The sequence below is a fragment of the Schistocerca americana genome, unplaced genomic scaffold (assembly GCF_021461395.2).
Source record: "Schistocerca americana isolate TAMUIC-IGC-003095 unplaced genomic scaffold, iqSchAmer2.1 HiC_scaffold_119, whole genome shotgun sequence".
Lineage (NCBI taxonomy): Eukaryota > Metazoa > Arthropoda > Insecta > Orthoptera > Acrididae > Schistocerca > Schistocerca americana.
In genome coordinates this window covers 546,401-558,953 of record NW_025725253.1, presented here as the reverse complement: position 1 = coordinate 558,953, position 12,553 = coordinate 546,401, and the positions used below count along the sequence as shown (strand labels likewise).

The 12,553-nt window shown below is 48.7% G+C and overlaps 7 non-coding genes across 7 annotated transcripts; all 7 read left to right on the top strand.

Moving 5' to 3' along the window:
- The first annotated feature begins 4,551 nt into the window (after positions 1–4,551).
- LOC124563110 lies at positions 4,552–4,670 on the top strand. The gene has a single exon (XR_006969897.1). It is a non-coding gene; the product is annotated as a 5S ribosomal RNA (ribosomal RNA).
- Positions 4,671–5,707: 1,037 nt separating this feature from the next.
- Positions 5,708–5,826, top strand: LOC124563109. The gene has a single exon (XR_006969896.1). It is a non-coding gene; the product is annotated as a 5S ribosomal RNA (ribosomal RNA).
- Positions 5,827–6,865: 1,039 nt separating this feature from the next.
- On the top strand, positions 6,866–6,984 carry LOC124563107. The gene has a single exon (XR_006969895.1). It is a non-coding gene; the product is annotated as a 5S ribosomal RNA (ribosomal RNA).
- A 1,036-nt stretch (positions 6,985–8,020) lies between these two features.
- Positions 8,021–8,139, top strand: LOC124563106. Its single transcript, XR_006969894.1, has one exon. It is a non-coding gene; the product is annotated as a 5S ribosomal RNA (ribosomal RNA).
- Positions 8,140–9,174: 1,035 nt separating this feature from the next.
- Positions 9,175–9,293, top strand: LOC124563105. The gene has a single exon (XR_006969893.1). It is a non-coding gene; the product is annotated as a 5S ribosomal RNA (ribosomal RNA).
- A 1,039-nt stretch (positions 9,294–10,332) lies between these two features.
- On the top strand, positions 10,333–10,451 carry LOC124563104. The gene has a single exon (XR_006969892.1). It is a non-coding gene; the product is annotated as a 5S ribosomal RNA (ribosomal RNA).
- Positions 10,452–11,488: 1,037 nt separating this feature from the next.
- LOC124563103 lies at positions 11,489–11,607 on the top strand. Its single transcript, XR_006969891.1, has one exon. It is a non-coding gene; the product is annotated as a 5S ribosomal RNA (ribosomal RNA).
- Positions 11,608–12,553: the final 946 nt, after the last annotated feature.

Sequence of the window (12,553 nt, the reverse complement as noted above, 5' to 3'; positions counted from 1 at the left end):
GCTTCCATCAGGCGTGTTTACAAGACCTCGCGCTGCGCGTGACGTCACAGCCTGCCTTGCTGCCCGCTTTTAAGCAATTTCAGCTTAAGCTTCTCGCTGATTTGCGTGCTGTCAGTAATGGTGTCGTCGTGCGCAGCCAGCCTGCGGGGGTTGTGGATGGCGAACCTTTGTCGCTTTACCATCTGACCAGGGAACGACGGAGGCGTGCCCGTCTGCACATCAGTACCTGGAAAAAGTGCGACGGTGGACGGACTACTGTCCAGTCCGACATTGAGCGGGATATTTTTAATCATTTTAGTTCCCTTTTCCGTGCGCTGGATGTTGACTGTGATGCGTTGCGGGATTTTTTACAAGTTATACCTCATGTTTTAACTCGTGCGGATAGGACGCATTTAAATGCTGCTTATGTACCTGACGACCTGTACGACGCTATCCGACGAAGCCCTAAGTGTAAATCGCCTGGTCCCGACGGCATTCCTTCTGAATTTTATTTGAAGTTTTATGATCTTTTTCGTGATGTTTTTGTGGCTCTTTTAAATGAAATACGGGATGGTGCTGTTATCCCTGCTGCGTTTGAGGAGGGGGTAGTGAGCTTAGTACCTAAATCGACTGCGACGCCCTGTATTGACGCTGTTCGGCCGATCACCTTACTTAACGCCGATTTTAAGATTGTGACGCGCTGTGTGGTTCAACGTCTTAAAGTTGTTTTACCGTCGGTTCTCAGTGACAGTCAATCATGTGCGGTGCCGGGTCGAAACATTTTTGACGCCGTTCTCGCATATCGCGACTGTATCGGCTTTGTTAAAAGTGCGCGCCTGCCGACAGCTGCCATCTTATTGATTGACTTCAAAAATGCTTTCGACCGCATTAGCCATGTATACCTCCGCCAGGTTCTTGTGCGGATGGGATTCGGCCTTAAGTTTACGACTGTGGTAAAGCATCTTTTACAGAATGCGACGTCACGAGTTAATGTCAACGGCCGCTTGACGCCGGCTTTCCGTGTTGAGCGCTCGGTGCGGCAGGGGTGTCCCCTTTCGATGGCCCTTTTTTCTGTAGCCTTAGATCCGTTGCTGCGGATTATCGGCCGCGAATGCCGCGGCATTCAGGTCGGGGCGGATCGCCTCGTTTGTAAGGCATACGCCGACGACCTTGGTGTTTTCCTTGGCCATTCCGATGACGTTGACACTTTATATGGCGCACTGCAACGCTTTGAAAAAGCCACGGGTGCCATAGTCAACCCTGCTAAGACTGTTTGTTTGCCTCTTACACCCCGCGCAAGGTCCTTACAGCGGAACTGGTTCTGCGTCCGCGAACAGCAAAAAGTCCTGGGCGTGCTGTTTTCTTCTCACCCACAACGGATGGAGGCGCTTAATTGGCGGTCCACGCTGCACAAGGTGCGTGCCGTTGCCAAGATCTATGCGGCTCGCACGTTGGCGCTTCGTGATAAGGTGGCCTTGATCAATACTACCATTCTGGCCAGGGCGTGGTATCTCGCACAGGTCCTTCCATTGCCTCGGCAATTGGAACGTGCCCTCAAGCAGGCGGTGTATTGGTTTTTATGGCGAGGTGACATTTTTAAAGTCTCGTATGCCACTTGTACTCTCAGCCCGACAGATGGTGGTTTGGGTCTAGTAGATCTACGCGCGAAGTGCTCTGCTCTGTTTTGGAAACGGACCACTGTTGTTATGGAAAAGGCCCCGAACGGTACCACTGCGGCGGTCTTCAATCTGTATCGTCCTCCATCTGCGGCGGCGCCGGTGAATGTCTCGCACATTCCCTTTTTTCTTAATTATGTGCGTCGCTACTATATGGAAAACAGCTACTTGGAGCTCTGTGACGTTCCCAGCCTTCGAGTCAGCGACGTCGCTTCTGCTTTCCGTGGGTCTACTGTGCGTTGTAAGTGGGAGTATCGGCTACCGTGGTATAACTGGGTCACGGTATGGAAAAATCTTGCCAGCAATGTTCTTCCTCCCTCTGTACACGCAGTGTGGTACAAGGTTGTGCATCGTACCTTCCCTACGAATGCGAAGCTCCACTCCATTAATCTCCTCTCGTCTGGAGCTTGTGACCTGTGTGCTGTGGAGGATACGCTTGAACACCGTTTCGTGTGTGGCCATTTTTGCAGTGTTTGGCATACCGCCCGAGATATGGTTCGCCTTATCAATCGGGTGGATACGCGCTCTGTTTTGCCGACAGACGTCTTAATCCCTCAGTGCGCCGCCTACCCGAATACTAAGAAGAATGCCACGGTGTGGCTCCTGGGTCATACCGTTTTTGCAATGTTTTCCCTGAAATTGACAACCGAATTTGACTTTCTTACATACTTATGGACTCAGCATGAACAAACTGCAGCCATGCCTGGCTATCGTGCTAATTTCGCAAATTTTTTGCAGGTTGCCCTTGCTCATGCTTTTACTCGGATGTCGATGGCTACTTAACATGGTTTGATGATTTGGTATACTCTTCTACTTTGACCGCTCGTGTTGTGTTTTCCAGGAACGTACAATTATTGAAATTTGTGTAATCAGAGGTACTCTACTTTTTATTCTTTGTGTTCCTTTTCATTTCCGGTATGGTTTACCTTCTCCTTGATTTTGATTATTTTTATGCTGTGGACATCGGCAATTTCTTTTTGCAGAACTTTCTCATGTAGGTCTCCCAAGTGGCGGCAGTACTATCTTTTAGTCTTTTCCTGTATTACCGCGCAGTGCCTTTAATTTCCTTCTTTTAGTTTCACTTCTCCACTTGTTGGACTTTACTCCTATGCTTTACTGGTGTGGAACTTTCCCAGTAATAGTACACCTGAGGAAGTGGCTTCTTTTTCTAGTTTTGTGTTTTATATTTTTCTCTACTGGACTCTTGTTTTTCTGGTGGATTACTTGTCTCCATTTAGAAGATTTTTTGGATTATGGTTTTTTCTTTGCACCTGTCGCTTTTTCCCGACGGACGTCGACATTCTCAAGGATGCTAACGGGGGATCCGTTTTCTTTTTCGTCTGTTCGTCGTGGGACATGGAGTCGACAGTACCATTATAGCTCATGAAGCTCGCCAATGGAAGGCGTTTTGTGGAGAGCGACAAGGCCGGGCTATAAGGGGAGATGGGAGGCCCGAAAAAAAAAAAAAAAAAAAAAAAAAAAAACGTGCTGTTGGCTCCCTTTCATTTACCTTTTTTTTTTTATACCGCCCTCTTTCCACTCCAGACCTTTCTAAAAAAAGAAAAAAAAAAAAAAAAAAAAAAAAAAAACGTGCTGTTGGCTCCCTTTCATTTACTTTTTTTTTTTTTTTATACCGCCTTCTTTCCATACCACCGTTCTGTTGTGACAAAGATTCTTGCTTAAGCATTTTAATCTACTGTAATGACCATAAGGTGCGAAATTGCAGTAAATATCTCAGTTTGAGGGAGATTGTGCTAACCAAGTTCGCCAGGAAGTCTTTGAAAACGACAAAACAGATATTTATAAAAAAAAAAAAAAAAAAAAAAAAAAAAAAAAAAAAAAAAAACGTGCTGTTGGCTCCCTTTCATTTACTTTTTTTTTTTTTTTATACCGCCTTCTTTCCATACCACCGTTCTGTTGTGACAAAGATTCTTGCTTAAGCATTTTAATCTACTGTAATGACCATAAGGTGCGAAATTGCAGTAAATATCTCAGTTTGAGGGAGAATGTGCTAACCAAGTTCGCCAGGAAGTCTTTGAAAACGACAAAACAGTACGAATCGGCAGATGTGTTCTGAAATACGTCAGCGCCTGTTGTTGTATAGCGGTGTACAATTCCTACTTCGATATGTAATTATAAATTTATTCCTTAGTCGTCTCGTCTCGTCTCGTCATCTCCTGCAGACGTTTCTTGTGCTTGCGCTGTTATATGGGCCACGACCCGAGCGGCAGCGAGCGGCAGTCGAGCAAAGTCGGGACAAGTCGGGACGGGGACAGGGACAGGGATAGGAAAGGTGCTAATGCACTGCAAATTACGCAAACACCTCGTCTGAAGCGAGGCGAGGCGAGGCGAGGAAGCTCACATCGCCAGCAGTGGCGCCCTCCAACAAGACTCTGCCACACCCCGCACAGGCCATACGCCGGTCGGCCGCGCGCCAGCCCTCCTGCGCTGGACACCAGGGACAAGATGCGTCTTCCGCGAGTGTCGAAGGCTGCACGCGCCAAGCGGATGACAGGAGGTGCAACGAGAAGCTGCGCGTCTCACACACACGGCGGCGCGCCCGCTAATTCGGCAGTCGCTCTGCTGGCACGTCGGATTGCGGAAGGAAGTGCTTACAATTACAATTCTGTTCGTGTTTTATGTTGTAAAGTTGTTAGCTTGTAACGATGTAATGTTAATAAATAAATTTATAAATCTCACAACAAAAAAAAAAAAAAAAATACACGAAGCGCGTCCTTCCGGCTCATAAGTTTTGGAACTCAGGATTGCGTTCGCGCCAACGTGACAAATTGTCAATAAAAAAGAATGCGGCTGCTTTCGACCGAAAAGTGTGATTTTGTGTGTGTTGGGATAAGAACCGAATGCGAATTCCGCCATGCGCCTACATCATCTGGGCGCCAACGGCCATACCATGTTGAGTACACCGGTTCTCGTCCGATCACCGAAGTTAAGCAACATCGGGCGTGGTTAGTACTTGGATGGGTGACCACCTGGGAACACCACGTGCTGTTGGCTCCCTTTCATTTACTTTTTTTTTTTTTTTATACCGCCTTCTTTCCATACCACCGTTCTGTTGTGACAAAGATTCTTGCTTAAGCATTTTAATCTACTGTAATGACCATAAGGTGCGAAATTGCAGTAAATATCTCAGTTTGAGGGAGAATGTGCTAACCAAGTTCGCCAGGAAGTCTTTGAAAACGACAAAACAGTACGAATCGGCAGATGTGTTCTGAAATACGTCAGCGCCTGTTGTTGTATAGCGGTGTACAATTCCTACTTCGATATGTAATTATAAATTTATTCCTTAGTCGTCTCGTCTCGTCTCGTCATCTCCTGCAGACGTTTCTTGTGCTTGCGCTGTTATATGGGCCACGACCCGAGCGGCAGCGAGCGGCAGTCGAGCAAAGTCGGGACAAGTCGGGACGGGGACAGGGACAGGGATAGGAAAGGTGCTAATGCACTGCAAATTACGCAAACACCTCGTCTGAAGCGAGGCGAGGCGAGGCGAGGAAGCTCACATCGCCAGCAGTGGCGCCCTCCAACAAGACTCTGCCACACCCCGCACAGGCCATACGCCGGTCGGCCGCGCGCCAGCCCTCCTGCGCTGGACACCAGGGACAAGATGCGTCTTCCGCGAGTGTCGAAGGCTGCACGCGCCAAGCGGATGACAGGAGGTGCAACGAGAAGCTGCGCGTCTCACACACACGGCGGCGCGCCCGCTAATTCGGCAGTCGCTCTGCTGGCACGTCGGATTGCGGAAGGAAGTGCTTACAATTACAATTCTGTTCGTGTTTTATGTTGTAAAGTTGTTAGCTTGTAACGATGTAATGTTAATAAATAAATTTATAAATCTCACAACAAAAAAAAAAAAAAAAATACACGAAGCGCGTCCTTCCGGCTCATAAGTTTTGGAACTCAGGATTGCGTTCGCGCCAACGTGACAAATTGTCAATAAAAAAGAATGCGGCTGCTTTCGACCGAAAAGTGTGATTTTGTGTGTGTTGGGATAAGAACCGAATGCGAATTCCGCCATGCGCCTACATCATCTGGGCGCCAACGGCCATACCATGTTGAGTACACCGGTTCTCGTCCGATCACCGAAGTTAAGCAACATCGGGCGTGGTTAGTACTTGGATGGGTGACCACCTGGGAACACCACGTGCTGTTGGCTCCCTTTCATTTACTTTTTTTTTTTTTTTATACCGCCTTCTTTCCATACCACCGTTCTGTTGTGACAAAGATTCTTGCTTAAGCATTTTAATCTACTGTAATGACCATAAGGTGCGAAATTGCAGTAAATATCTCAGTTTGAGGGAGAATGTGCTAACCAAGTTCGCCAGGAAGTCTTTGAAAACGACAAAACAGTACGAATCGGCAGATGTGTTCTGAAATACGTCAGCGCCTGTTGTTGTATAGCGGTGTACAATTCCTACTTCGATATGTAATTATAAATTTATTCCTTAGTCGTCTCGTCTCGTCTCGTCATCTCCTGCAGACGTTTCTTGTGCTTGCGCTGTTATATGGGCCACGACCCGAGCGGCAGCGAGCGGCAGTCGAGCAAAGTCGGGACAAGTCGGGACGGGGACAGGGACAGGGATAGGAAAGGTGCTAATGCACTGCAAATTACGCAAACACCTCGTCTGAAGCGAGGCGAGGCGAGGCGAGGAAGCTCACATCGCCAGCAGTGGCGCCCTCCAACAAGACTCTGCCACACCCCGCACAGGCCATACGCCGGTCGGCCGCGCGCCAGCCCTCCTGCGCTGGACACCAGGGACAAGATGCGTCTTCCGCGAGTGTCGAAGGCTGCACGCGCCAAGCGGATGACAGGAGGTGCAACGAGAAGCTGCGCGTCTCACACACACGGCGGCGCGCCCGCTAATTCGGCAGTCGCTCTGCTGGCACGTCGGATTGCGGAAGGAAGTGCTTACAATTACAATTCTGTTCGTGTTTTATGTTGTAAAGTTGTTAGCTTGTAACGATGTAATGTTAATAAATAAATTTATAAATCTCACAACAAAAAAAAAAAAAAAAAAATACACGAAGCGCGTCCTTCCGGCTCATAAGTTTTGGAACTCAGGATTGCGTTCGCGCCAACGTGACAAATTGTCAATAAAAAAGAATGCGGCTGCTTTCGACCGAAAAGTGTGATTTTGTGTGTGTTGGGATAAGAACCGAATGCGAATTCCGCCTTGCGCCTACATCATCTGGGCGCCAACGGCCATACCATGTTGAGTACACCGGTTCTCGTCCGATCACCGAAGTTAAGCAACATCGGGCGTGGTTAGTACTTGGATGGGTGACCACCTGGGAACACCACGTGCTGTTGGCTCCCTTTCATTTACTTTTTTTTTTATACCGCCCTCTTTCCATCCCACCGTTCTGTTGTGACAAAGATTCTTGCTTAAGCATTTTAATCTACTGTAATGACCATAAGGTGCGAAATTGCAGTAAATATCTCAGTTTGAGGGAGAATGTGCTAACCAAGTTCGCTAGGAAGTCTTTGAAAACGACAAAACAGTACGAATCGGCAGATGTGTTCTGAAATACGTCAGCGCCTGTTGTTGTATAGCGGTGTACAATTCCTACTTCGATATGTAATTATAAATTTATTCCTTAGTCGTCTCGTCTCGTCTCGTCATCTCCTGCAGACGTTTCTTGTGCTTGCGCTGTTATATGGGCCACGACCCGAGCGGCAGCGAGCGGCAGTCGAGCAAAGTCGGGACAAGTCGGGACGGGGACAGGGACAGGGATAGGAAAGGTGCTAATGCACTGCAAATTACGCAAACACCTCGTCTGAAGCGAGGCGAGGCGAGGCGAGGAAGCTCACATCGCCAGCAGTGGCGCCCTCCAACAAGACTCTGCCACACCCCGCACAGGCCATACGCCGGTCGGCCGCGCGCCAGCCCTCCTGCGCTGGACACCAGGGACAAGATGCGTCTTCCGCGAGTGTCGAAGGCTGCACGCGCCAAGCGGATGACAGGAGGTGCAACGAGAAGCTGCGCGTCTCACACACACGGCGGCGCGCCCGCTAATTCGGCAGTCGCTCTGCTGGCACGTCGGATTGCGGAAGGAAGTGCTTACAATTACAATTCTGTTCGTGTTTTATGTTGTAAAGTTGTTAGCTTGTAACGATGTAATGTTAATAAATAAATTTATAAATCTCACAACAAAAAAAAAAAAAAAAAAAAATACACGAAGCGCGTCCTTCCGGCTCATAAGTTTTGGAACTCAGGATTGCGTTCGCGCCAACGTGACAAATTGTCAATAAAAAAGAATGCGGCTGCTTTCGACCGAAAAGTGTGATTTTGTGTGTGTTGGGATAAGAACCGAATGCGAATTCCGCCATGCGCCTACATCATCTGGGCGCCAACGGCCATACCATGTTGAGTACACCGGTTCTCGTCCGATCACCGAAGTTAAGCAACATCGGGCGTGGTTAGTACTTGGATGGGTGACCACCTGGGAACACCACGTGCTGTTGGCTCCCTTTCATTTACTTTTTTTTTTTTTATACCGCCTTCTTTCCATACCACCGTTCTGTTGTGACAAAGATTCTTGCTTAAGCATTTTAATCTACTGTAATGACCATAAGGTGCGAAATTGCAGTAAATATCTCAGTTTGAGGGAGAATGTGCTAACCAAGTTCGCTAGGAAGTCTTTGAAAACGACAAAACAGTACGAATCGGCAGATGTGTTCTGAAATACGTCAGCGCCTGTTGTTGTATAGCGGTGTACAATTCCTACTTCGATATGTAATTATAAATTTATTCCTTAGTCGTCTCGTCTCGTCTCGTCATCTCCTGCAGACGTTTCTTGTGCTTGCGCTGTTATATGGGCCACGACCCGAGCGGCAGCGAGCGGCAGTCGAGCAAAGTCGGGACAAGTCGGGACGGGGACAGGGACAGGGATAGGAAAGGTGCTAATGCACTGCAAATTACGCAAACACCTCGTCTGAAGCGAGGCGAGGCGAGGCGAGGAAGCTCACATCGCCAGCAGTGGCGCCCTCCAACAAGACTCTGCCACACCCCGCACAGGCCATACGCCGGTCGGCCGCGCGCCAGCCCTCCTGCGCTGGACACCAGGGACAAGATGCGTCTTCCGCGAGTGTCGAAGGCTGCACGCGCCAAGCGGATGACAGGAGGTGCAACGAGAAGCTGCGCGTCTCACACACACGGCGGCGCGCCCGCTAATTCGGCAGTCGCTCTGCTGGCACGTCGGATTGCGGAAGGAAGTGCTTACAATTACAATTCTGTTCGTGTTTTATGTTGTAAAGTTGTTAGCTTGTAACGATGTAATGTTAATAAATAAATTTATAAATCTCACAACAAAAAAAAAAAAAAAAATACACGAAGCGCGTCCTTCCGGCTCATAAGTTTTGGAACTCAGGATTGCGTTCGCGCCAACGTGACAAATTGTCAATAAAAAAGAATGCGGCTGCTTTCGACCGAAAAGTGTGATTTTGTGTGTGTTGGGATAAGAACCGAATGCGAATTCCGCCATGCGCCTACATCATCTGGGCGCCAACGGCCATACCATGTTGAGTACACCGGTTCTCGTCCGATCACCGAAGTTAAGCAACATCGGGCGTGGTTAGTACTTGGATGGGTGACCACCTGGGAACACCACGTGCTGTTGGCTCCCTTTCATTTACTTTTTTTTTTTTTTTATACCGCCTTCTTTCCATACCACCGTTCTGTTGTGACAAAGATTCTTGCTTAAGCATTTTAATCTACTGTAATGACCATAAGGTGCGAAATTGCAGTAAATATCTCAGTTTGAGGGAGAATGTGCTAACCAAGTTCGCCAGGAAGTCTTTGAAAACGACAAAACAGTACGAATCGGCAGATGTGTTCTGAAATACGTCAGCGCCTGTTGTTGTATAGCGGTGTACAATTCCTACTTCGATATGTAATTATAAATTTATTCCTTAGTCGTCTCGTCTCGTCTCGTCATCTCCTGCAGACGTTTCTTGTGCTTGCGCTGTTATATGGGCCACGACCCGAGCGGCAGCGAGCGGCAGTCGAGCAAAGTCGGGACAAGTCGGGACGGGGACAGGGACAGGGATAGGAAAGGTGCTAATGCACTGCAAATTACGCAAACACCTCGTCTGAAGCGAGGCGAGGCGAGGCGAGGAAGCTCACATCGCCAGCAGTGGCGCCCTCCAACAAGACTCTGCCACACCCCGCACAGGCCATACGCCGGTCGGCCGCGCGCCAGCCCTCCTGCGCTGGACACCAGGGACAAGATGCGTCTTCCGCGAGTGTCGAAGGCTGCACGCGCCAAGCGGATGACAGGAGGTGCAACGAGAAGCTGCGCGTCTCACACACACGGCGGCGCGCCCGCTAATTCGGCAGTCGCTCTGCTGGCACGTCGGATTGCGGAAGGAAGTGCTTACAATTACAATTCTGTTCGTGTTTTATGTTGTAAAGTTGTTAGCTTGTAACGATGTAATGTTAATAAATAAATTTATAAATCTCACAACAAAAAAAAAAAAAAAAAAAAACACGAAGCGCGTCCTTCCGGCTCATAAGTTTTGGAACTCAGGATTGCGTTCGCGCCAACGTGACAAATTGTCAATAAAAAAGAATGCGGCTGCTTTCGACCGAAAAGTGTGATTTTGTGTGTGTTGGGATAAGAACCGAATGCGAATTCCGCCATGCGCCTACATCATCTGGGCGCCAACGGCCATACCATGTTGAGTACACCGGTTCTCGTCCGATCACCGAAGTTAAGCAACATCGGGCGTGGTTAGTACTTGGATGGGTGACCACCTGGGAACACCACGTGCTGTTGGCTCCCTTTCATTTACTTTTTTTTTTTTTTTATACCGCCTTCTTTCCATACCACCGTTCTGTTGTGACAAAGATTCTTGCTTAAGCATTTTAATCTACTGTAATGACCATAAGGTGCGAAATTGCAGTAAATATCTCAGTTTGAGGGAGAATGTGCTAACCAAGTTCGCCAGGAAGTCTTTGAAAACGACAAAACAGTACGAATCGGCAGATGTGTTCTGAAATACGTCAGCGCCTGTTGTTGTATAGCGGTGTACAATTCCTACTTCGATATGTAATTATAAATTTATTCCTTAGTCGTCTCGTCTCGTCTCGTCATCTCCTGCAGACGTTTCTTGTGCTTGCGCTGTTATATGGGCCACGACCCGAGCGGCAGCGAGCGGCAGTCGAGCAAAGTCGGGACAAGTCGGGACGGGGACAGGGACAGGGATAGGAAAGGTGCTAATGCACTGCAAATTACGCAAACACCTCGTCTGAAGCGAGGCGAGGCGAGGCGAGGAAGCTCACATCGCCAGCAGTGGCGCCCTCCAACAAGACTCTGCCACACCCCGCACAGGCCATACGCCGGTCGGCCGCGCGCCAGCCCTCCTGCGCTGGACACCAGGGACAAGATGCGTCTTCCGCGAGTGTCGAAGGCTGCACGCGCCAAGCGGATGACAGGAGGTGCAACGAGAAGCTGCGCGTCTCACACACACGGCGGCGCGCCCGCTAATTCGGCAGTCGCTCTGCTGGCACGTCGGATTGCGGAAGGAAGTGCTTACAATTACAATTCTGTTCGTGTTTTATGTTGTAAAGTTGTTAGCTTGTAACGATGTAATGTTAATAAATAAATTTATAAATCTCACAACAAAAAAAAAAAAAAAAATACACGAAGCGCGTCCTTCCGGCTCATAAGTTTTGGAACTCAGGATTGCGTTCGCGCCAACGTGACAAATTGTCAATAAAAAAGAATGCGGCTGCTTTCGACCGAAAAGTGTGATTTTGTGTGTGTTGGGATAAGAACCGAATGCGAATTCCGCCATGCGCCTACATCATCTGGGCGCCAACGGCCATACCATGTTGAGTACACCGGTTCTCGTCCGATCACCGAAGTTAAGCAACATCGGGCGTGGTTAGTACTTGGATGGGTGACCACCTGGGAACACCACGTGCTGTTGGCTCCCTTTCATTTACTTTTTTTTTTTTTTTATACCGCCTTCTTTCCATACCACCGTTCTGTTGTGACAAAGATTCTTGCTTAAGCATTTTAATCTACTGTAATGACCATAAGGTGCGAAATTGCAGTAAATATCTCAGTTTGAGGGAGAATGTGCTAACCAAGTTCGCCAGGAAGTCTTTGAAAACGACAAAACAGTACGAATCGGCAGATGTGTTCTGAAATACGTCAGCGCCTGTTGTTGTATAGCGGTGTACAATTCCTACTTCGATATGTAATTATAAATTTATTCCTTAGTCGTCTCGTCTCGTCTCGTCATCTCCTGCAGACGTTTCTTGTGCTTGCGCTGTTATATGGGCCACGACCCGAGCGGCAGCGAGCGGCAGTCGAGCAAAGTCGGGACAAGTCGGGACGGGGACAGGGACAGGGATAGGAAAGGTGCTAATGCACTGCAAATTACGCAAACACCTCGTCTGAAGCGAGGCGAGGCGAGGCGAGGAAGCTCACATCGCCAGCAGTGGCGCCCTCCAACAAGACTCTGCCACACCCCGCACAGGCCATACGCCGGTCGGCCGCGCGCCAGCCCTCCTGCGCTGGACACCAGGGACAAGATGCGTCTTCCGCGAGTGTCGAAGGCTGCACGCGCCAAGCGGATGACAGGAGGTGCAACGAGAAGCTGCGCGTCTCACACACACGGCGGCGCGCCCGCTAATTCGGCAGTCGCTCTGCTGGCACGTCGGATTGCGGAAGGAAGTGCTTACAATTACAATTCTGTTCGTGTTTTATGTTGTAAAGTTGTTAGCTTGTAACGATGTAATGTTAATAAATAAATTTATAAATCTCACAACAAAAAAAAAAAAAAAAAAAAAAACACGAAGCGCGTCCTTCCGGCTCATAAGTTTTGGAACTCAGGATTGCGTTCGCGCCAACGTGACAAATTGTCAATAAAA